General features: G+C 41.7%; 1 protein-coding gene across 1 annotated transcript in view; it reads right to left on the minus strand.

The window, feature by feature from the left end:
* Positions 1 to 22,624, minus strand: part of FUT8 (fucosyltransferase 8) — a 108,638-nt gene extending 86,014 nt beyond the window's left edge. The window contains exons 1-2 of the mRNA XM_030451967.1: positions 22,329 to 22,624; positions 1,581 to 1,658 (exon numbers count right to left, since the gene is read on the minus strand). The gene's annotated coding sequence lies outside the window, so the exon portion shown is untranslated. The remainder of the gene's footprint in view (positions 1 to 1,580; positions 1,659 to 22,328) is intronic.
* Positions 22,625 to 24,620: the final 1,996 nt, after the last annotated feature.

Consider the following 24,620-nt stretch of genomic DNA (forward strand, 5'->3'; position numbering starts at 1 on the left):
AACAGCAAGGGGTGGAGAGGGAGGGTGTGGTGAGATTAGACAATTCTAATCTAAAGCTCTCAGAGAAGCCACATTTGTCCTTCTCCAAATTCAAATCACCTATTTCCAGCTTATCAAGTTTAACTCAGTGTTACCACAAACTGCTGGGCAGATCCACTGCCTGCTGCCTCCAGGGCTGGGCTATGGCCCTGCACTCTCAGCTCCTGCCTGCAGTCTCCTTTCTTCCCTTACACCACTTCAGCAAGTTCTGAACTCTTGCCAGAGCTGATGCCACACAAAAAAAACCCAGAAAAAAATAGCTGCCTTTTTGTGAGATAAATCCCTTAATTGGTTCCCTCTAACCAGTGTCTGATATGGAAGAGAAGAGGGTTTGGGAACTGGAAACAACTCTTGAGCAACAGCAAGGATTCACAACTAAACCAGTTTCAAGAAATCTTACTGGAAACTGGATGCTTGGAAAGCTGCTTTCATACTTGTTCTGTTCTGGCCATGCCCTCCTCAGAACATAATTTTAAATCCCACATTTTTCTTTTTTATGAAAAAAAAAAATCTTTCATTAAATTCCTAAGTTAACTACTTCAAGAGTTATGAGTGAAAAAAATAAATTAGAATAATTGAGAGTGCTTTAGAGGTTTTCAGCCTGACAGCCATTACTGCAGTTGGATGAAAGCTTCTCATCTGCAACAAATTTGCTCAAGTTGTTAGCCTAATTTGGTGCATTGTGAAAGTTCAAGAAACTTCCACAACCTTCTTATCTTTACCATAATTAACAAAGCTGAGCATAACAGTCTTTTCTACAGCTGTATCAAAAAAGAATAATGTCATAATATGCTTGTTTTCCAAGGTCATACTTGAATTTAAGTTTCAGTGAAGTCCATTCTTTAATCAGCTTGTTGAAAAGAACAGAGAAGAACAGAGTTTTTGCTCTTCTAGGACTGATCTCTTCTGATACTTTTTTTTTTTTTAATTACTATTATGGTACTTCCATATACCTTCAAAAACATAAGACTCTGTAATATTTTTTTTTCATTTCAGAAAATCTAGCACTGAATCTAGGCTATCTGTAAGCACACAAGAGTTTCCAGCCACAACAGCAAATTTACTTAGAACCTACTAGAACAGGGCCTGTGTCCAACTTCTACACAAGTACTGAGAAATTTGTACAAGTACAGAGTATTGTTACAGTAGCATTTATCCTTGAGAAATTCATGCAGAATCTGCAACACAGGTGAAAAGGTCCAAAAAAACTGCCAAAGCTTTTTTTTTTTTTAACACAAAAAACAGAGGATATACAGTAAATCAAAGAATTCCTCTATTTAGAGAAGTGAGGACAGAAAACGGTGTGAGGGGAAAAGAAAGGTGACATGGGTGTCTGATTGACCCCGTTTTGTCACAGATCTGACATAAAAGCAAAGGACCTGACCTGTCTTTCACAAAGTTTTCTTTTGCCATCTGACAAGGATTTAATCAACAGAAAGGAAGTTTTCAGCTGCAGTTCAAGTAGCATGGGTCTTCATCTAGTTTCTTTACATCTAGTTTTTGCCCCAGTGGAGGAAAAAAACAGAGGAAGAAACACTTACTTAGCAGCAATAATTACTGTTCAAATTTGTATTTTCGGTGACTCTTCTTCCTCACTTTCATTTTGAAGAGGTAACTCTCTGAAAATAGAAAAGATCATTAGTTTTTGTCCTTTTCCATGTTTTCATCCTTTGATATGTGCAGCATTCCAGAGATGCATGCAAACACTCCCTAAAATATTGCTCAGAATTTTATAGGATCTGTGATTAGATGACTTGTAGCAAAATTCTGAAAACAGAAATTTCTGTGTATGAACAACCTCTATTTACACTGAAGTAAAATAAATAGATTACTGCTTCATTGCCAAAAAACCTAAAGGTTAAGTATAGAACCTGAAGGCAGCTGTGAACACAAATGGAAAAAGCCATGGTAAAAAAAAAAAAGGGGGGGGGGGAGTGGATTCATTCTTGGGATATATAGCCAGGCATTAGAGAAAAAAAACCTCAGAAAAATTATATTACCAAGATCCTAAAAACAGATGTCAAAAATCAAAACAGTAAACTCCTGAAAATGAAACAGTTGGCATGCAGAAAAATATAGGCTCCAGGGTTTTTGTTTGTTTTTTTTTTTTACTTATGTTTCTACAAAAGAAAACATATATAGTGGACCACAAATAACATAGCAAATTCTTTTAAACAAAGTCTCACTTTTGAGTTATCAAGGCATGGAGTTACTTGATCATTTTATACTCTGTTTCACTAAGTCAGAAGGCGGCATGCTACTGAACTGTTGAGTCTTGGCCATTTAACAGAAAAGCAACCAAAAATTGCACAGAGCAGACTCTGAAACAGCAGTAAGTTGGATGTTGAAAAAGCTAATTTGTAAACCTGACTTCAAGTCAAAGAATAAAATTGGGGAAGAAAAACAAATAGGAAACCAATTAAGGCAACAATAATAGGGGGGAATAAGAGCGAAGAGAAAATGATAAATGCCTCAGATAATTGGGTTTTTACTGCAATGAATTTAATGAAAATGAAGTTATTTCATATTTCAAAGGGAAGCTTCAGCAGCTGTACTGCTAAATGAAAAAGGTGAACTGGCAACACTTTAAAAATCTCAAAACTAGCAACAGTGATAAAATTTTTGAAAAGACTGAATTCTCTGTTTTCATTTTCACGTAATAAATTAGTTTAAATAATCAGCACTTCCAACACTGGAGCCCATGAACTTCCATAACAAATGCCTCAGGTAGCCTACTATAATTTCTATTGGAGACTGATAGTTTGGATACACTACAGCTAAAGTGGCATTCAATAAAAGGGACATAGCTTTTCCTATGGTAAAGGATATCAGAAATCCAAACTAAAAAATTTGACACTCTTATCCCATGTATAAAAGTAACACCAGGGGCTTAGCACCCCAGAAAAAACAGATTTTATTTTACCTCTCATCAAATCAGTTACATTATCTGTTAAATAGAAATAGGTGAAAATATCAGCTGAAGCCCAGTCAGATTGATGGTTAATTCCACATTTGTATAAGCATTATGCTGTCTCTTGCTTCAAGTGTTATCCTGTTATTATGCAAGCTTTTCTTTTTTTTTTTAATTAAAATTAAATCATTTTCTAGTAATCCAAACACATAAATCAACCTCTGCTACTAAGTACTCCAGTGCTACTTTCTCCAGTATTAGCAGTCTCAGAAGCACAGACCAACTCTTTGGTGAAGTCACTTCTCATACCAGACAAGACCCAACCTAAACAGCAAAGCCACTTCAAACAAACAAACAAAGTCAGCTAAAACACTGACTGTTTTTTCATGTTTGGTAAAAAGAAACAACTGCTCCTTCTGTAAGCCCAGCAAAGCTGAGTATGTGTGTTTTCCAATTTTAAGGCAGAGAATCTGTTTTTCTAATGGAGAAACAGTTACCTAGCTGAAAAACTGAACATAATTTCTCTTAAGGCCATCAATCCATCTGTCTGGTATCATCGCTACTAAGCAAGCTTTCTCAAACAAAGAAAACTATCACAGGAGAAGAGAGGAAAATACAATATTTTAAATAGACCGTAATATAACATATATAAGTTTATTTGTATATAATTACACGATATATAAATTATGGATTTAAAAACACTTTCTCTTTTTTTCATTTAAGATTCCTTACAGCTAAGAGCTAAAGAAAAGCTGGAATATATTCAACCCCTAAAATGGAAGGATCAATACCAATTTAGTGAGAAGCTTTGACTACTACAGGTTTGAGAAGGGTATACAATAATTCAGTGAAATTCTGCTTTAACCAAACAAGCTACAGATTTGGAGGCATTATTTCTCAAAATTCCTCAACACAAATCAAATAGACAAGAAATTTCATTATACCTGTTTTTCCTTCTCAGGCAGGACTTTGCCACTTTCACCTGGCTCTCAGATCACCCCATTTTTAATGGTGCAGATAACACTGAGGAGCAATATTCAGTATCATTAAGTGCTTAAGTATCAAAGCAGTTGCTACAAGGTACAAAGTCCCTGCAAGATACATCTCTGAGATGTTGATGCACAACAACTTTGCAAGGCACCCATCAAGAACAGTCCACAGAACTGATCCAGTACAGGGAACAGTACAGACCCCACTGATTTATTTTATGGACACCTTGAAGTGACAAACTAAGAATTGAGTTCTTTAATAACTCCCCAAAGATAAACCCATTTTAACCTATTTGCCAGCTAGAGGTAGATCACCCACAATGTCCTAAGCCAAGGTGACACTGAGCAGTTCTCAAGTTCTCTCCCACTCCCCTCCTTCAGGACACACTGGCTCCATCAGTTGACTCATTTATTCCCTTTTATTTAGAAAGTACAGGGCCCTCCCTGGCACACCCCAGAGGAGTGACATCTGTCACTGTACAGAGCTTGAGTTGTCCTGCAGTGACACTGCTAATGCAGGACACACTTCCATGCTGAGAGCAAAGCTGGGGAAACATCACAAGCCCTGGACCTCTCTTGGCTCTCTCAAACCCAGGGAAACATATGCTGCCTTTCTTTTTCCCCAGAGTCCCACTTCTTATCAGCCATGTGAAGTGCCATCTGTGCTTCCCAGCCTGGCAAGCTAAAAATCTGCTGTCATTTATATCACCAGTGAGCAAATTAAATTGCAAGACTGTTCTCTCCAATAAAACAACAAGACTTAAAAATGGCAATCTACACCATGGCTCCAAAGTGATGAGTGGCAAGCACAGGTCAGCAAAAGGTGGCAAACAGCAGAGTCCTTTCAGAGCTTCCTTGATCTCTGTATCCCAACACAAACACAACACAAAAGGTGTAGCTGGAAGTGTCAGAAAGTAAATAAAAATGTGACTCAAGTGACACAACACACTTGGTGGGATCCTAGATGGAGTGAGAGGGGCACACGTGGCTCAGGAGGGATGGGTAGAGAGTGGAGCAGGAAACCTTGTCTGGAATATCTAAGGACTGCACACTTGTTCTGAGATCCAAAATACACCATTAGCCCAATAGTCCAGATAACATTAAAGTGAGAAAAGAAAAGTACACTGAGCAAGGAAATTTAGATCTCCTATAAATTACAAAAAAATACATTGTAAGTGGATAAGGGCTTGGAAGGACTGATGAGAAAGGCTGTTTGTTTCTTTCTGGTTCTTTTGGTTTGGGTTTGTCTTGTTGGGTTTTTTTTCCTAGACAGCCAACACAATCACCCAAAGCATAAGATTTCCTCCTGATGACACACAGGATGGGTGTTTCAGGGAGCAGGTCATAGATAAAACCAAGTTAACCTCAGCTGGTAACTGGCTTGACTACTGGCTTTACATAAGTTACCTGAAACAGTTCTGTCAATATTTATCAAACTTTCCCAGACACTGAGATGCAAATCATAAGGTTAGAGCAAGACCTTAAATACTTTTGATAAAGGCCACCTGCACTCTTTGAACCTCTGGGAACAATCTGATGGTTATCACACGACCAGAGAGACTTCCAAATGGTATTGCACAAGCAGCTACCTGTTCTGAAGGCTGAGAGAGTAACAGAAAGAATAAATTTCAGTCTATGCCAGCTGTCCTCCCCCCTAAACAATGGCTCACTCTGTTTGTGCTGATGCAGCCACAAAGGGGATCTGAAATCAAACTGCCTTAAAGAAACAAAAAATAAGTGCAGATAAAATCAGGAAGAGTACACAAAACTCAAGAGAAAGCAATAAGCACCTTTAGATATTTAACAAAAAAAAAAAAAAAAAAAAAAAAAAAAGAAAGAGGTGATTTAGAGGCAAAGAAATAGCATGGAGAGAACACTCTCTCTATACACAGGCAACTGAAAGAAAAGACTGGAAAAAAAACTGTAAGGAAAACCCAAGTAAGAAAGTTGTTAAGTGAGAATACAGATAACATGAAGAAATAAAAGACTAATGCTGGAAAAACCTGTTCTCTTGAAATAAAGTAAAAAAATTCAATACAAAACAAATTGTGCAGTATTGACTCATGCTGATTTGTTATGGGGCACAGCAATGAGTTTAAAAGAGAAAGCCTATCCTAGGAAAAGACTTGGCTATTAATACTATGTTTGACAGACCCAGCAAAAAAATTAAGATCTAAATCAGCAAGCTTCACAGAAAGACAGTACTATGTCACTGAAAAACAATTGTGAATTTGAAAACCCAAACAAAGGAACACAGCTGTAAGCCAAAACAAACAGATCTATTTTGTTTCTACTTAATATTTATATAAAAATATGTAGAAGGCCTCATTAATTGTAAGGGATTACTTTAAACTGTGGGATTTATTTCAGGCTATCAAACATCAGATACAAAGAAGATAACATTTTTTTAAAAATTAAAAAATAATAGACCTCACTACACACTAGAAACACAGACCAACCCTACAAATACTTGTTTAAAAGACCACAGGCTTTTAGAATCTGATGAATTTATACAAACCAGAGAAACACAGACAGAATTACTAAGAATCCTTTCTGTATGTATTGAAACAATTCATGTAGTAACAGATTAAAAGAAACAGCATCTTCCATTCGGCCTTAGATGCCTTCTCTGTTCCTTCCTCTTTCTTTTTTTATTTCCTTCTTAAAAAGCCAAGTTCTTGAAACCTGCCCACGGTGAGCACACACTTTGATATTGCTATGGAAATAGGAGTAGGGATTCATACATAACTTCATCTTTCATTTTAAGTTTTCCAAACAAGAACCAAATTAAAATATCATTTTATTCCCAAGTCTATCACCCAGCAGCTAGAGTGGCTGTGGTTTTATGAACTGATTGGTTGAATAGCAGTAAATTGACACTAGCAAGACTGTGGTCAACTCCACAGAACCATTCAGCAGCCAGAATTCTGGATTCAGAACCATCCCAGAAGCCAGTTGGGTTTCAGTGGTATTCAATGGTATTAATTCCACACTGGTGCCTCGTGGGGAGACACAATTGGTGCTCAGCATCCAGAAAGATGAGAAGAAAGAAATCCAGAGCCCTGCTCCCCTTGGGGCCAGACAGGGCTGCAGCTCCACGTTTAGCAGGATGATCAAAGGTGGGTCTTAAAAACAAAGGTGAAGATGACTACCAAAGCTGGGATTCTGGCAATGAAGACCAAAGAAGTGGTCAGCGATTTGCAGCAAGAAAAATCCAAAAGGCTGTTTGGAAATTTGTCTGTTGGGTGGCTGATAATGAAGGGAGCTGGAAATTTCAGATGAACATAACTCCATCAGCATGGATATTACACAAAACAACATTTAACTTCTACATTTGACTAGACCAGAAGATGCCTTTGTAACTATTCCTCAGTTGTACACACTGAGCTTTACAGAGCCTGAATGTCAGAGGAAAAGCAGACACTATCACTATGGTTCATTTCAGAGAGGCTTCAGGTCTTTTCAGTCAATCATAGGTGAACAATCTTGGACACATCTTTTCCTTGAGCATGCTTCACCATAAAGAGACTAAAATAATGTGATATTAAGAAGACACTATTGCTAAATGTATGCAAAAAGTTTACTCCCACCTTCTACTATCCATTAGGCCATCTTATATTATTCTCTTATTCCTCTGATGTTTAATTTAGTAAAGTAATTTTTAGAAAATTACAATTGTCTTCCCTAGTTATAGATAAAAAACAAGGATCATTTCAGTTACAGGTTGAGTTTAATCAAGCTGAATTTAATCTTTTTCTCTCCTTGGGTCTATAAGATATGAAAGAAAGCAAAGAGACTCCCTGCAATGGTTAAAGGCTCCAAAACTGAGAGTTCTTCATTCCTACCAAAAGAAGTATACACTGATAGTAACCCAGATTCCCCTACACTACCCAATGACTGTGGTACAAGCTACACTGTGTGATCAGTATTAGATATAATCTAGTATCTTTATATAGTTTTATGTAAATATATACAAACTTATGTTTTCCTTCATAACAACAGCTTCATGACCCTTTCCCACAATAGTCAAGAGGGGCTGACAGCCACTCTGAAAAAAAGACAAGGCAGTACTCAAACTGGGATATGAAATCCTGACATTGGGTTCTCTGCTGAATCCTGATCCCAGGAAGAGGACAGAAGGGAAGGAAAAGGCACTACATGGAAAAACTCACAGAAGCACATGAGAAAAACCACTGAGACAGTGTTGAAAAAACACTGAGATCCAGTCTTTAGACTGATGTAAAAACCCATTTGATGGGAGCCTTTACTACATGCATATTTTTACAGATATACAGTTTGACATAGGTGTTGTCCATCATGGTATTTATGGAGATCCATCATGGAATTTAGAGATCTGCCTGTATAAAGAAGGACAAACTCATCACTACACTTCATACATCTCCACGAGGAAACAAAGTCTAAAACTAAAAAGGGCAAGATAAAAAGATAGCTGAGAGACAAAATGTTTTGTTGAAGCTCAAACTACTCCCCCAAGAACTTATGGCTCTTCCTTCCAAGTATCTTTTTCTCCACTCACTACACAAGCTGCTCATGCAAGTGCCACCAATGACACAGCAATGACACACCTTTGGTGACACTGCCACAGCATCAATGCCATCGGAAATCACAGTTCAAAAGACAATATTCCATCTTGGCTTCCCACACTCCAGCAGAAACTTTTCACACTGATGTATGTGCCAACACACCAATACAACACAAAAAGCACTTACACAGATTGGTTTTAAATACTGTCAGAGGATTTGGGGCTTTTTTAATGTTAATCCATACTCTCTGTGAAGACCTGGGACTACCCACCTTCAAAATAACAGTAAACCTTCACAGAGCCCATTCAAAACCAGCTGAATTCTCAGATGGAAATTCACAGTTCACAGCACTTTTTGCTCTGTAATCCATCTGACCTAACATACAAATTAAAAAATGCCACCATCTGAAGGCTGAGATCTAGATAACCTTCAGCACCAGGTGATGGCAGCTAAGAAACACCACATCGATGTAACCTTTTCAAGCAACAAGCAAGAAAAGAAAGGAGCATCCCATGTGCTCCATTCCAAAGCACTTATCATTTCACCTCTTTTGATAAGGTATGTCTAAGCCAGATAAAGAAATAATCAATAACCTCCTGGTTGCTTCTGCTAGGGAAGGCAAGAACAAGTTGTAAGAGACTTCAGGAGAAAATCCACTGACAAAATTAACCAATGCAGAGAGACCCTATTTGTTGGTGACTTTGCAGAGCACTGGACCAGCAGCAATGGCACACAGTAACATCTGGCACCTGAGCTGTTCTTCACTGCCCTACACCCAGGGAAACTCCTCCAGTGAACAAAAAACTGTTCTGGCCACATATTTGGCTCAGAGGTGCCACTGAATGACAACCATTTATTTACAGACTCCTCAGCAGAAAACAGGTCCAAGGAAGGGATTCTCAGCCCTGGTGAGGCCCTGGTGAGGCCACAGCTTGAGTCCTGTGTCCAGTTCTGGGCCCCTCAGTTTAAGAAGGATGTAGAGGTCCTGGAACAGGTCCAAAGGAGGCAACTGGGCTGGTGAAGGGACTCGAGCACAGATCCTGTGAGGAGAGGCTGAGGAAGCTGGGGCTGTTCAGCCTGGAGAAGAGGAGGCTCAGGGGAGACCTCATCACTCTCTACAACTCCCTGAAAGGAGGTTGGAGCCAGGGGGGGGGGTTGGGCTCTTTTCTCAGGCAACTCTCAGCAAGACAAGAGGGCATGGTCTCAAGTTGTGCCAGGGGAGGTTTAGGTTAGATATTAGAAAGAATTTCTTTAGGGAGAGGGTGATCAGACATTGGAATGGGCTGCCCAGGGAAGTAGTGGATTCTCCATCCCTGGAGATATTTAAAAAGAGCCTGGATGTGGCACTCAGTGCCATGGGCTGGGAACCACGGGGGGAGTGGATCAAGGGTTGGACTTGATGATCTCTGAGGTCCCTTCCAACCCAGCCAATTCTATGATTCTATGATTTATCTTCCCCAAATCCCAGGATGCACTTTTGCTGTGCAGCAGTGTGAGTCTACTGCAACATTTCACATCAGTGCCATGAGAAAAATATATTTAAATAAACACTTAAATGCTGTGAAAAAATGTTTTTGTATTTACAGTAGCTACATAAACATTAAGACAATCAGAGGCAGGCTACTTAGAATCTAAATGCACTTTTGAGACAGCCTCCTGAAATTAGCAAGATGCAATTGCACTTCCTATTTTTCACATTTCTTTTCAAAAATAACTACACAATTGACATTTTCTTTCCCATTTCTGGCAGAGCACTAAACCATATCTCCAACTGATACCTCAGATTTCTTATAACATAAAAAAAAACAGGCATATAACTCTGTAAAACAAAAAAGCCATGAAGATTTAATGATTTATTATCCTAGACAATCCGCTGCAAAACAAATTTAAAATATCCTATAGGCACCTTCATGAACAAGGCATGACTTGACAAGACCTAAAAACCTCTACTACCATGTATCATAGCTGATTTTATGTTTCCCTTCTAAAATGCACAACTCTTTCATAAATCTGCTTTAAGGAGAGGGACCTGTGGTTGAGACAGCAGACATGCTATATAACCAAGAGCAAACCTGGAATCTGCCAGGTCAAAGTACTACAAAAGGGATCCCCAAAATTAAAAAACCACTCAAATTTATGTTATATAAAAGTACTGACCAAGGATCAGTTTGGAGTGAAATAAATAAATGTCCTAACAAAAGCTGCCAAAAAAAGGGATTTTTATTCAGTCTTTTCCAAATGCTAATACCTAATGCCAACCTGACATAAAAAGTTAGATAAAAGGGTATCTTAATGGCAGGTGAAACTCCAAATATTGAGTTGCCTTTCCAGAAGCAATGGTATCCTCAGGCACTGAGTGCAGCTTTAACAATTCAGCATAAACCCACAGGCAATTCACCTGAGAAATCAGTTAAAACTCCATCAAAGAACCCCCAAACTTGCTCAAGCAAAAATATAGAAAACACTGCAATTATGTCTTCAGATAAACTAGTGAAAGACCCTCATTTCAAAAATTCATTTCAATCCTTCTGCTTACCTGAAGAAGATGCAATCATCCCAGCAGAAGTGCTGTACTGCAACCTGCCAGCTCCCTACTGTTTGCAAAATTCATTTGCAGCTACAACTGATAACAAAAGCATTGAAAAATCAAGTCATAGTGCATGCTAATGGATTTATCAAATATTCTTTCACCAAAAGCTAACCATAATTGCAAAAATTGCCAATGCATAACCAGAATTCTGTTATGCATTCAGATCTTCAGCAATGCCAGGGAAGCTGTGGCTGCCCCCACCCTGGAGGTGTTCAAGGCCAGGCTGGATGAGGCTCTGAGCAACCTGGTCTGCGACCTGTCCCTGTCCATGGCAGGCAGGTTGGAGGAAATAATCTCTAAAGTCCCTTCCAATCTAAGCCATTCTGTGATTCTATGATTTGGACTAATGTTCTTGTGCTCCCTCTGTCTTTAACTCATTTAACCCTTTTTCAGGTTTTCTGCTGTCCATCCTCTACCTGACAAAAGGTGAAGCACATTTTATATCCTCAGATTCTTTTTGTAAATTAAAAAAAAATATTTTGATAGGGACAGGACAATGGATAAAAGATGATAGGTATCAGAAGACCATTCAGTCCAATACAGAATCATTCCTAGATGCTTATGCAATAAATAAAAAAAAGGTTGTAGAAAGTATACCTTTGACTCAGGAAGCCATTGTGCACTTAAGACCCACACACAGCTCACAGTGTAGTGACCTGCACACTCTTGAGGTGAGTAATCTCACTACTGGTTTTGGCATAACTCTGTCTTTTTGGAATCCAGTCTCAGCTACAGGAAAAAGTATTGAATGCCAAGAGAAAAGCATCCTCTCTTAAAAAAACAGGCATAAAATTACAAGACTGCATTGAATCACGGAATGGGTGAGGTTGGAGAGGACCTTGGAATGTCCACTTGTCCAAGCCCCCTTCTGAAGTGAGTGCCACCTACAGCCAGGTGACCAGGAACATGTCTAGACAGCTTCTGAGTCTCTCCAAAGATGGTGACTCCACAACATGTCTGGACAACCAGGTGCTCAGAGATCCTCAGAGTAACAGAAGTGTTTCCTCATGTTCAGACAGAATCACCTGTGCCTTAGTTTCCTGTCACTGGGCACCACTGACAAGAGTTTGTCTCCACCCTTTTCATATTTTCCTGCACTGAGACAGCTGCTTGGGAATTAGTGCTCAGTAAAGCAGTTCAGTTAAATGGGTACAAGCCTGTGCTGTGCTGCACAGATTCCTTGGCTTTGGGATAAACTCAGCCAGCTCATTGTAACTGAGGAAACTCCAAGTAGCTCCAGACTGAACCTGGGGTGTATTGCCAGTTTCTGGCCTCCAAATGATTTTATGCCACTGATTGTCACCCTTGGACCCATCCATTAAACAAGTTCTCAAACCACCTCACTGTCTGCCCAACCAGCCCATATTTCATCTGTTTCTCTATGATGATCTTATGGGAGAGTGGGAAAAGCCTTACTCAGTGGGGGTGACATTTGCTTTCCTCCAGTTCTTAAGCACTTTTTCACAATTCCCATGGGGACTCCAAGATCACTGAGAGTGGCACTGCAATGGCTGAGCCTCCACATACTGTATACATACACCCAAGAAAAGACTTATATCTGGGAAGAAGAAGAACAGGTTGCCAAAACACACACCAAAAAAATGCCTTTATAAAAGAGCAGTGGAGTCAGGTATCCCCACAACATGAAGCATTTTTTTTTAAAAATGCCATAAGTATTCCCTGTTTAAACATTAGAGCTGCAGTGTAAGAAAGCACTGATTAACCCTCAAAGACCAATGAGAAACAAATTGCCACATAGAGGGGAAAAAAAAAGTAGGAAAAAAACCCAAACTTGTTTGAGTCTGTTTCAGAAGGGCACCAATTATTACAGTGTACAGACCAACACTGGAGACACAGACAGGTAACTAATCCATGCAGGGAGGCATCCAAATCTGACAGTTCCCTTCTATACCCATGAAGAATGAGCAAACAAGCCCAAAACAGGCACAGCACTACAACAGTGAAGCTGGAGATGGTACAGTTGGAATAGCAGATGTATTCACCATCTACATAAGAAAATGTGCCACCAAAAGCCAGTCCTGAAAGTCCTTACTGAAAATACAGTCACAAAACTCTGTCTTTGCAAGGAAGGACAGCATGATCTCATCTCCTGCATCACTTTAGACAACAGTAGGCTTGAAATTAAGCAAACTCAATGTTCTGTAAAATGGTACCTCCAACTTAGTCTGTGGAGAGTGTAGGATCAAAACAACTTTGGCTGAGAGGTACTAGCATGTCCTGTTACATCTCCACACATGGTTTTATGACCTTACTCTCAGATTTCAGGACTCAGGGGTTTTCCTGTTCTTGGCCCAGTAGCTTGAAGCAACCAGGAGAGCATCAGAGAAGTGTGTTCATCATGCCTGAAGATAAACTGGGAGCACCTGATTCTGTGCACACAGAGAGATCTGAAGAGCAATCAGCTGAACAGAGACAATGTTCTCTGTAAGCACAGAATCTGTAAGCACTTCTGTAGCACAGAATCTGCAGAATTATTATCTATCATTATCTATGCATGACACTGCAATATGTTGTACAGAAAAATCAAACAAGCATTCAAATTATGCTGAACTCTGTCTTATATGTATGTCTAGCTCCTCAAGAGACCAACATTTCTTTACTCTAGGTTGTACTCAGTCCCTCATCCTATCCATTGTAATCAAGCAGAGAATAAGGATAAAAGGGCTTCTTCCTCACATCCATTCCAAGGGTCCCGGGACCACTGAAAGAAAAAGATTCTATTAGAAGAAAACATCAACAGCCTGCTAAGGGATAACATCCCCTGCTCCCCAGAAAGAACACAACAACTTTGCAGAGTCTGAAGATTTGGTGGCAGAGTGTAACATAACCCAAGGTGTTCCCCAAATTACCACCTATCTTTACAGCCTGGTAGGGCAAACTCAACAGCATGCACTGAGTCCAGCACCATCTCACTGAAGCTAAAAGACACCAAAAGTTTCAGATAATGTCTGCCAGTTCAACACAAACTCCAGAGCACTGATGAGGCATCTGCAATGAAGAACAACCCCAGGAAAACATATTCAGTGCCACTATGCCCTAAACCATGGGTCATATCAGAAGAAAGGTGTGATTCATACTGCCCAGACGCTGGAAACTGAGAGCACCCCAAGAAATGGACAGAGCAAAAAGTAAGATCTTGTACTGAGACCTACTAATAGAAATGTGAAGATGGGCATCCAGAAGACTGAGAACTGTGAGCAAGTCATTCCAAACCTTTCAAAAAGCTGAAAAACCCAGACCACATCAAAAGGAAGTACAGAGACCATTTAAGCATCCCAACACACAGCACATGACCACAAAGGCTCAGTGAAACAAAACCATGAATAAGGGAAATAAAATAATTAATACATTTTTTTTTTAAAGGAAGATTTTTCTTCCATGAATTCAAACCTTGACCTAAATAACAAATGCCTGCCATGGAAAAAACCTAAAGATAATATGCTCATTTTTACACAGCTTGAGGTAGGAGAAAAAAAAAAGAGAGAGAAAAAGACCATCAACACAGAACATACACTGCCAACAACAAAAACAGTTCAGTCTCAAGAATACAATCATCCAATGTGAGAATATCTTGCTGACTGTCAAACATAACAAGTTGCTTGGCCAACACTCAGAAAGAGACATCAGTTAACTGCAGCATAGCAGAAACCTGTGTATACTTTTCAGGTATATTACATATTTTATTACCATAAACAGAGGCATGGAGCTAGAGACAAAGGCCAGAGGCAATTTGAAAGCTCACGTTTTTAAAGAGGTCACTTGGTTAACAGAAGTCTCCCTTGTAGGCACAGGCTTTAAAGTTAAAACTCAAAAAAGCTTAACAGATGTATGTGTACCCACCCAAATTAGACTTAGTATAAAAACTTACTAAGACACCATGCAAGTTCTAATCAAATTATGGTGGAATTCAATGTAAGTAATTCAATAAACTAAAGATAAACATTTGGAGGTTGTTGCAACAGAGTTCTTACTGTTCTTATACAAAACCTTTTAGAAGAGAAATCCTTTGAAGACATTTTCTAACACACATCAAGTCAGAATTAACTTCTGTAAGATATTCACAGCAATGTTCCACGAGCTCCTAAACACATTCTTTACCTTGCAGAATTTATAACCTCATGGTGATATTTAGTGCTATTAACTGTCTCACCAAAGGAATTAACACTAGATAAAATCACTCACTTTACTACCACAAAATTATGAAGAAAACATATAATGAAAGCAGGCTCCTAAAAAGCATTTACATTTAGAATTAAAATTGCAACTGTAGCAGCACAGAACTTCACCAGATTCCAGGATGACCCATACCTGCAGTGTTTCTTTTTATTCTGAATGTATTACATCTGAAAATATGCAGAGTATGCTTTATTAATATCTAATATTTGTTGAAAGTAAGTGGAACAGTTCATGGACTGGGAACCACACTTTGCTACAGAGATCCCCCACCTGTCTGGGTGGGTCCCTGAAGACTCCAGGTTAGCAAACACAGATCCAGGTTGGAAAGGATCTCTGAGAGCATCAAGTCCAACCCTTGATCCACTAGGGATTCTAGATTTCACCCCTAGAAAAAGGGGTAAAAACCTCAGAAGAGGGTCATTGTTCAAAGACTTTCTCACATAGCATCTCATCCTTCAACAACAACAAAAAAATATTTAGTACATATTCCTACAAGCAACTCTTGATTTGAACACCTGAAAGTCTTCCAAAACAGTCATGGGAATCCTGGAAAGCACATCTGGGGAGAGAGGAGGGGAGAACGGGAAGAAGCAATTCCCATGTGAGGGAACTAATACAGCATGGATTCAGGGGAGCTGAACTCATAACTCATCACTACTGATTTAAAAGATCAGAAATCAGTCTTGAGATGAAGCATTATGAGCTGCATAATACAAATTCACATAAATATCATTACAAATGACTGAGAAAGTTCACCTATTTTTAAGGCAGACAGATACTTCCTTTTAGAAGATTCATTTTTCAGTTCCTTAAGTCACCAAAGGGTTCCCAAAATCTGCCATTCTATGCCAGGTGTCCATCTCAGTGCTGAGCTACTTCAATCTTTTCATTGTACACAAAACATCATTAAAAAACCCAAGGCTAAAAATACCATACTGGCACTCACTGCAAAAGGCTAATTTTTCTTTAAAATTTTTTATCACTTGCACACTTTAAGGTCCCCATGCATCTTGCTAGGAGACAGCAAAATGCATTTCCTGACACATTTGGTTTTTGTCAAGCTGCCTGTACCATTCCTGTTACTGATTTTGCTTTCATAGGTTATAGCTGAATCACCTTCACATCCTGTCTGCACTGACTGCATTCTAGGATAATCCTCCCAGGAGCTACATATCTGCAGCTGTAGACACCTCCAGATGTCCCTAATCCAACCTCCTGCTCACAACAGGTTACTGGGTCTGGTGTAGACCAGGCTGCTCTGGGCAACCTCTTCAACAGCTTCATTATGCTAATGGACAGAAAGTTTTCCCTTGTATCCAGAGTCTTAATTTTCATTGTTTCAATTTACCAGCACTGCCTTGTGACCGCAAACACTCCTCAGTGAAGAGCCCAACCTCATCTTCTCAGTGACCTGAAAAGTGAAAAAGGCCCTTAAGATCATCTAGTCCAATCATTAACCTAACTCTGCTGGGTCCAGCCATGTCCCTGAGCACCACAGCTACACCTCTTTTACATACCTCCAGGGATGGTAATTCAACCTCCTCCTTGGGAAGGAAGCCTCTTCTAGTGTTTGATAAGCCTTTCAGTGAAGAGGTTTCTTCTAATACCCAATTTAAACCTCCCTTGGTGTAACTTGAGGACATTTCCTCTTGTTCTATCACTTATTACTAGGGAGAAGTGGTCAACAACACACCTCACTACAGCCTCCTGTCAGGTAGCTGTAGAGAGGTGTAAGGTCTCCCCTCAGCCTTCTTTTCTCCAGACTGAACAACCCCAGTTCCCTCAGATGCTCCTCAGAAGACTTCTCTTGACTCTTCACCATCTTCCTTGCTCTTCTCTGGACTCTGCTTTCCATCATGTACCTTTGACAAACCTATGCCAGTTCTTCCAAACCAGTTCCTTCTTCTTGGGCACCCATGCCCTTATTTTTCCTTATTTTTATTTTAGGAAGCTAGACACCTCTGGACCTCCTTGGACTGTACTGTTGCCTTTTTTGAAGGGTGCATCATATGCCTTTCTCAAGTCATCCTGATCCAAAATGTCTCAAAGATGATGGGGAGGGACCTCACAGTGACTCACCACCTCTATCACCATCCTCAGACATGGTTCATCTGGCATGGGGGGTTGTATGATTCAGGTTCTTTCAAAGATCTCCAATTAACTCCTCAGCCACTGCTAGTAGCTACTCTACTCAAACCTTACCACTAAGCACAGGGACCTGAGAAACCTTGTTGGTGAAGGAAATCCTGCATCTCAGCCCAATCTACCTGTGTCCACTGTCACTAAATGGCACATCACATTCAGAAACAAGTCCATATTTTATTTGTTCAGCTTTTTTTTACTAAAGTACTAGAAGAAACTCTTCTTACTCCCTTGACCTCCCTTGCAGCTGTCACCTCTAGGTGGTTCTCTTGATGTCACTGGTACATACCAGGACAATGTTTTTAATTTTCTTTTTTGCAGCCTGTCCCAGCTTCCCATGCTTGTATATCCCATTTTTGCACTGAAGCTCAGACACCAGATCTCTGCTAAGTCCAGCTCATCTCTTGATAGGCCTGCTTGTTTTCCTCAGTATCAGGATGGACCAGGCACCTTGATTGCTTCTCAAGTGATACCCTGGAGGAAGATACTTACATGAACAGAAAGGTGGAAAAGAAGAGGACCAATCAGACTTAAATGAAGAAAGAACTGCCATGTAGGACACAGCTGATACAGCTCAAACTGGGAACAGAATCTTGAACGTGGGATACAAACTAGGTCTAAGACTTAGGGTGAGAAAATCAGAACAAAAGAAAAATTCAGATGAGAGAGCAGCTAGGCAGGAAGACCAGAATGAAGTATAACACTGGAGAACTTCAGGACAGGAGCCAGTGCAAATACAGAGCAGAAAGGACAGATCCTAGGATTGCTAGGGAACTGGGTCTGAAGCTGAGGATACTGGAAGAAAGCCTGAGACCAGCAGACAGGAGTACAGATAGCTGGACAGGATTCAAACAGGGAAAGAACACTGGCTTAAACAATTTATTAATTAGAATCTCCCTGCACAACTGTTCTGGACCTCAGATAAGAGGCTCATTAGTAAGAAATAAAATGTTTAGTTGGAAAACCAGGATTAAGCTAAAAAAATTCAGAATAGGGCAAAGAAGATTGGACAGAAGGGTGGCTGAGCAGCTATCAAAAAGGAATAAATAGAAAAATCAGCATCCACCAAGATATACTTATTTGCAGAGCCTGGAATAGAACCCAAGACCTGAGTTCATTCACTACTTTGAAACACTTAAAAATCTCAGAAAAATCATTCGGAGAGCATATTGTTTGGACTACAACTAGATTACAAATGACTAGTACCACATTCTCTGCTTGCTCAAGTAGCAGAAGTCTCATGGCAAAATATCCACATTTCAGCCTTTCTGGAGACTTACATGCTGTAATGCAACCCCACGTGATAGGTTTCCTCCTGTACCTCAGGGGTGCTGTCTTTTTTAAATCTAGCATGTTGGACATTTTGATTATATGCAATGAAATGTTTTTAACAGACGAGTATCAAAACCTTAAACCTCAATTTAAAAGAAAAACATGTTGTATTCATGTCACAAAAATTAAAGATTCTTTAAACTTGTTCTCTGTGCCTCTGTGTGCCAACTACTTGTGCAAAATGTTAAAAAATAATTTAAGCATTATATAAAGAGCCTTGCCACAGAGTGCAAATGTTGGCAAGTGTGCTGTTAATAAGGTAGGTATTGCAGGAAAAGAGAGGGAATTAATACTGTCTTCCTCTGGTTTGTCTGGTACTTGAAAGCAAATCATCTTAAAAAAAAAAAAAAAACCACCACAGTTTCAATGGGTAATCCACACTTTCCCAAATTCTGGACTTAGTATCTTGGAGTTAACGTTGCAGCAGGGAAAATTATTTTTCCTTGTAGTTTAAATCAACAGACAACATACTACAAATGAGACAGTGAGGTTTTTAGCATAGGCATTCATGTATCTAAGCTAAGGGATGTGGTTAAGACTAATGAAGAAGAGCCAGGGGAGGCAGACCCTTATGAGAGACTATTTTAGAACATGAAAATCATTAAAACACTGATAGATTGTTTTGAAAATCCCTGCCATAAAGGCCCTACCTTGGATATGCAACATAAAGGGACACACAACACATCTCCAGAGACTTCTGTGAGTAAAACATGCAGACACTGGAGACTGAAGGTAACGAAACAGCAAAAGAGGAAGACAAGAAGGTACAGTAGGAACAGCACAAAATAAACAGGGAGGCCACAAGTTATTTGATACCAAGAAATGAGATTCAGTATTGCTCACTGCTACAGTCTTGACTATTCACTGAAACAAACACCGTAAGGAAAAGTGTAACACTTGACCATGTATTCACAGGCCAAATTACAGGTCTTAGAAGAACCCTTAATCCTGACATTTTGTGACTTTTAACAGCTTGATCCTGCAACTTCAAAGACCTTTGAAGATATTTTTTGTTGTGTAGTAGCAAAACATACACACAATTTTCTTCAAATACACACATCCCTTCACTTGCAGATTACACTCATCATACAAAAGAAATGCATATTAATGCAATCATACATAGTATGCATCATCTACATTTGCTTTCCTTACTGTATTAGAAGCATATTCTATGACCAAACAGCAAGCTTTTGAATGAGTCTGAGAAAAAAATCATCACATTTTGCTTTGACACTAGCTCCCCCTCCAGTCCAGCCTAAAATTATAGTAATTTTTATTTTAAATTCTGACTCTGCAACAAGGTTTAAATACTCAAGTCCACGTGTTCTTTATCCTCTTAAGAGTCAACAAACAGACAGATCAAATAATGCATATGTAAAATTATTGTTTATTACTTTTTACTGTACATAAATTCCAAGACTGGAAAAATAATTTTGGTTTAGAACAGATCTGACAGATAAAGCAACAATTCCATACAGCTGCAGAGACAGGAATGGACCAAAAATACTTTTTTTTTCAGATTAATCTTATGAATTGTCTGCAATATTTATAATATATAAACATTCCACTATACAATCAAGACTCTCCTTGTAGTCCCAACAAAGTAATAATCAACCACAGCTCCCAAAACAAATGGAAATCTCTGCATGCTTTAATACCACCTTTACTGATTCACTTTAAGGTGAATTAGCTCCATTTCTACTCCAGCAGGCACAGCTAACTTTTTTTTTCTTGGTATAGTATTAGCTAGAACCAGTACCTTTTCAGTTGCTCTGCTCATGAAAATGCCAAAATTTTAACAAAGACACCAGAATAAACAAGAAAATAAAGCGACAGATTCCAATGTGACCGTCTGTATTCTCTGTTGTCAAGTGTCCTGGTAGTTAAATCACTAAGAGAGTGAATTTGCATGAATCAACACTCTAGGTTGATTCCTACCCTTCCCTCATTGCCCAGTTGCCTTCTCAGAAAATATGAATAATGAGTTAAACTTTCAACATGGAAAAAAAGATTATCTCATTCTGTGTTGCTGGGAAAACATGCAAAGTTTGCAATATGCTAGTTTGCCAGTTTAAGGTATGGATGAAACCCTAAGAAGTATCAGTAAAAATTTGGCAGTATGCATACCCATAATAACCAGAGAAACAGCCGTAACTGGAAACACATCAAAGCATAGTCACCAATGGGTAACAACCAGATTGTTTTAATAATGGAAGGGATTGTAACAGAGCCTTCTGAAAAACACCCCAAGCAGCAGCACAGGCAATGTTGGACATTCATCTTCTTTTGCAGTTCAGACTTCCCTAAAGTTTTTGACCGTTTACAGTGGAGGAAGACTTAAAAAAACTCAAATAGTCTTTTCATACCTAAATACTCTCTCTCCACTCTTTAGTCCATCAGCTTTCAACCAAAGCCTAGTTACTAAAACCCTGCATTTTCAGGTAGAGAGATGGCATGCATACAGATGCATAAATGGACATGTCTGATGCCTGTGTTTCAGTAGACACACACACAAAAAAAGCACTAAGTGCTAATATAAGATCACAAAGTGAAGAATGCTCTGAACACATGGTCGGTTTCCACAGTAGGTGGATCACAGTGTGCTGACCACATCACACTGCTGTACATGGTACCATCTGTGCACTGAGGACACAAGGACAGGTACTGCTCCAAGTAACTCACAACCATTCAACAAGCCATTCGGCAGTTCGTGTCTGTGCTCACAGGCTTTTGGGGACAACCTGGACCAGAGCATGAGTCTCTCCACCTATTCTCACACCCTCAGTTGGTTTCCTTCTGAAAGCAGAGGGTGATAGCCCGGGTCTCTGGAGAGCATCTGGAACACAGTGGGTACACAAGACCGGAGCATACACTAAGCACCAACTTGACTAGAGGAATAATCACTGGATCCTTATCAGCAACAAAAACCAAGACCAAAGCGGTTAAACGTGCTATACGGCAAAGGTCGCCTCGGGAAGAGCCCCAGGCAGCAAGCGTTGGCTCCGCACCCTTCCAAGCCAAGCACTTCCTCGAGCTGCCAGGCGGCCCTCCAGGGTAAGGTGCGTCCATAAAGCCCACGTTTCCCCTTTATTGCTGTGCCAAAACCAGGCGTCCCCTAGGACACCCGCAGTTCCTGGGATAAGGAAAGTTGGAGGCCGCGAACCACGGGACGGCGGCAGCCGCCTTCCCCTCGGCGGGAACCCCGCTGCAACACCGCCGGCTCTCGCTCGCCCACCCCTCGCTCCTGGGCCCGGCCCGTTCCCCACAACGATGCCCCAGCCACCCGCCAAGCCCCGGCCTCCCCTTTTCCCCCCGCAGGCTCTCCAGGAGGCTTCAGGCCCCACCGGCGCCCCTCAGGTAAGGGAGCCCGAGGGAACCCCGGCACAGGGCGGGGGGCGGCCCCTTCCCCGCCATCACCCCCCCGGCGGCGACGGTTGCTGAGCAGCGCCGGAGCGGCAGCAGCGGCGGCGGCAGCAGCAGGCCCGGGGGAAGGATGTGGAGCGCCAGCTGGAGCAGCTCGGTTGGCGGCTCCGTAAGCGCTTCCCCGCCGCCGCGGCTCCCGCTCAGATCCCGCATCCCCTTACCCGAGTGCCGGCGCCGCTGGCGGGGCCCACGATGCGGTCGCTAAGGGTGCCGGGCGCGGGGAGAGGCCGGGGCGAACGGGTGGAGGGAGGGAGAGGGGCGAGAGGAGAGGGGGGGGGGGGCTTGAGAGGTGGGGGGCACGCACGGGGCGGCGAGGAGACGGTAGCGGGAACCCGCCGCCGCTTAACGGAGCCGCCGGCCGGCTGAGGAGACGGAACGGGCAGCGCCGGGAGAGCAGCTGACAGCCGGGACCCGACGGGCGCGCCGGGGAGGGAGGGAACGGAGCTGAGGGGAGGGAAGGAGCTGAGGGGAGGGAGGGAGCGGAGCCGAGGGGAGGGAGCGGAGCCGAGGGGAGGGAAGGAGCTGAGGGGAAGGAGGGAGCGGAGCGGCGGGTACGCGCCTGGCGGGGGCCGATGCGGCCTATGGGAGCGCGAGAGCCGGGAGCGAGCCCGGTGCTGCCCCAACCGCTCCGTCACACGGCGTGGGGCGCGCATGCGCCTGGGGGCAGGGGGGGGGGAATGATACACGATACCTACACCCCCCCACACCAACAAGCCACGCACAGACCCGAACACGCACAGCCCCGCACACGCACACTCTGCCACGCTTGGGTCCGCAGGGCGGCGGCGAGGTCCTGGGGGGTGGGGCAGGGCGGGGGGGGAGCTCTGGTCTTCGCCTCGGCGAGGAGAGACTTAGCCGGCGCCATCCTTCTTGCCAAGGAGATCCGAGGGGCGCTGGGAGAGGCTGAGAGGGGCCAGGCCCTCCGGGGTCACAGCGTCCCCTCCGGAGTCACAGCATCCATCCCCTCCGGGGTCTCGCCGTCCGTCCTCTCCGGGGTTGGGGTCACACCATCCGTCCCCTCCTGGGCCAGGTCCCTCTGGCCGGGCTGTATCTGCACCAAGCAGCTCTCTGCCCAGCGGGGCTGTTGCAGCTTCTTGCTGAGGGAGATGCTCAATATGGTTTCCTTGATTATTTCTATATTTTCAGTATCAGGATCCTTCCGAAGGATCTAAATCTCAGCAGATTCTGTAATAAGGGAGTGACAGGAACGTTGGGTTAGAGCAGGGCTGGGGACCTGAGCACTGCTGGCTGCTAGTTCAGCACACAGGACTTGTTCTGTGGCTTACCAAATGGCTCCTGAAAGTGCACCTAAACACAAGTGGACTTGGGTACACGCAGGATTTCAGGGCTTTTAATGTAACTCTAATTCCCTAAGCGTTCAGGTGGGAAAGCTGGACACAGAATTTGTAACGTGTGCTGTCAATGCTTCAGTGTTCTTGGGAAATAAAATGGCAGAGGTGGGAAGGTGGTGTGTGAGGTGGTAACCCCAGGAGGAGTTACCTTCTGGAATCCTGTGACTTGTGTAAAGCCAGAGCTGATAGGGATGGATTTTTCTTAGACTCCTTCCTAGTCTCAGAAGAGCTGTCCTGCATACCAGGGCTCTGTCATGTATTTGATCACACTTGTCTTCTCCAGCTTGTTCCACAATTCCTCTTTTTTAATTTTTTTTATTTTACCTCTGAACTTGAAAACATTGGCAAATGTGATAGTAAGGCCTGTGGAAGTGTCTCTTGGTGTTTCTCTTTTGCCTCAAGATGTTACAGGTGATACCTTCTAACATGGAGCTTGGGACACAGCTGCTGCAAACATGGGCTAGGACACAGAAAGAAGAATTATAATATTCTGTGCCCAAAGCAACCTGCCAGAGAGATCTGGAAATGCAAAAATAATACATCTGTTTTCCCTAAGGTTTTAACTGACAACACCAGAGATCAGATTAGAAACAAATTTTAAACAGATTGCCAATGGCTGTCAACTATTGAGTACCTGCTGGTAGCCCCTATTAGTGTGATAGTTGTTATAATTACCAACAATTATACCACAGTCATGCCTACAAACTTAGGCAAGGACTTCAATCCTAAAACCCACTGGGTTAGGTAGAGTGTTTGCACAGGTAAAAGAACAAAACTGTTGTTGTTTCAAAAGAGCTTAAAGATGTATGATATAAATTCCACTACATATAGTGATACAAATTTCTGATATAAATTCCACTAGTGAAATTCCCCCATCCCTGGAATGATTCACATTAAGATGGGGCTTTGAGCAGCCTGATCCGGATGAAGAGGTCCCTGCTCTCTGCAGGAGGGCTGGACTAGATGATTTTTAAGGGTCCTATTCAACCCAAACCATTCCATGATTCTAGGATACATCATGATGATCCAGCAACTAAGGCACAGCTTCCCAAATGCCACATTTAACTGCATGTTGCTTTTGCTTGCAGAATCTCACCTACA

This window comes from Calypte anna, chromosome 5A, assembly GCF_003957555.1.
Source record: "Calypte anna isolate BGI_N300 chromosome 5A, bCalAnn1_v1.p, whole genome shotgun sequence".
Taxonomy (NCBI): Eukaryota; Metazoa; Chordata; class Aves; order Apodiformes; family Trochilidae; genus Calypte; species Calypte anna.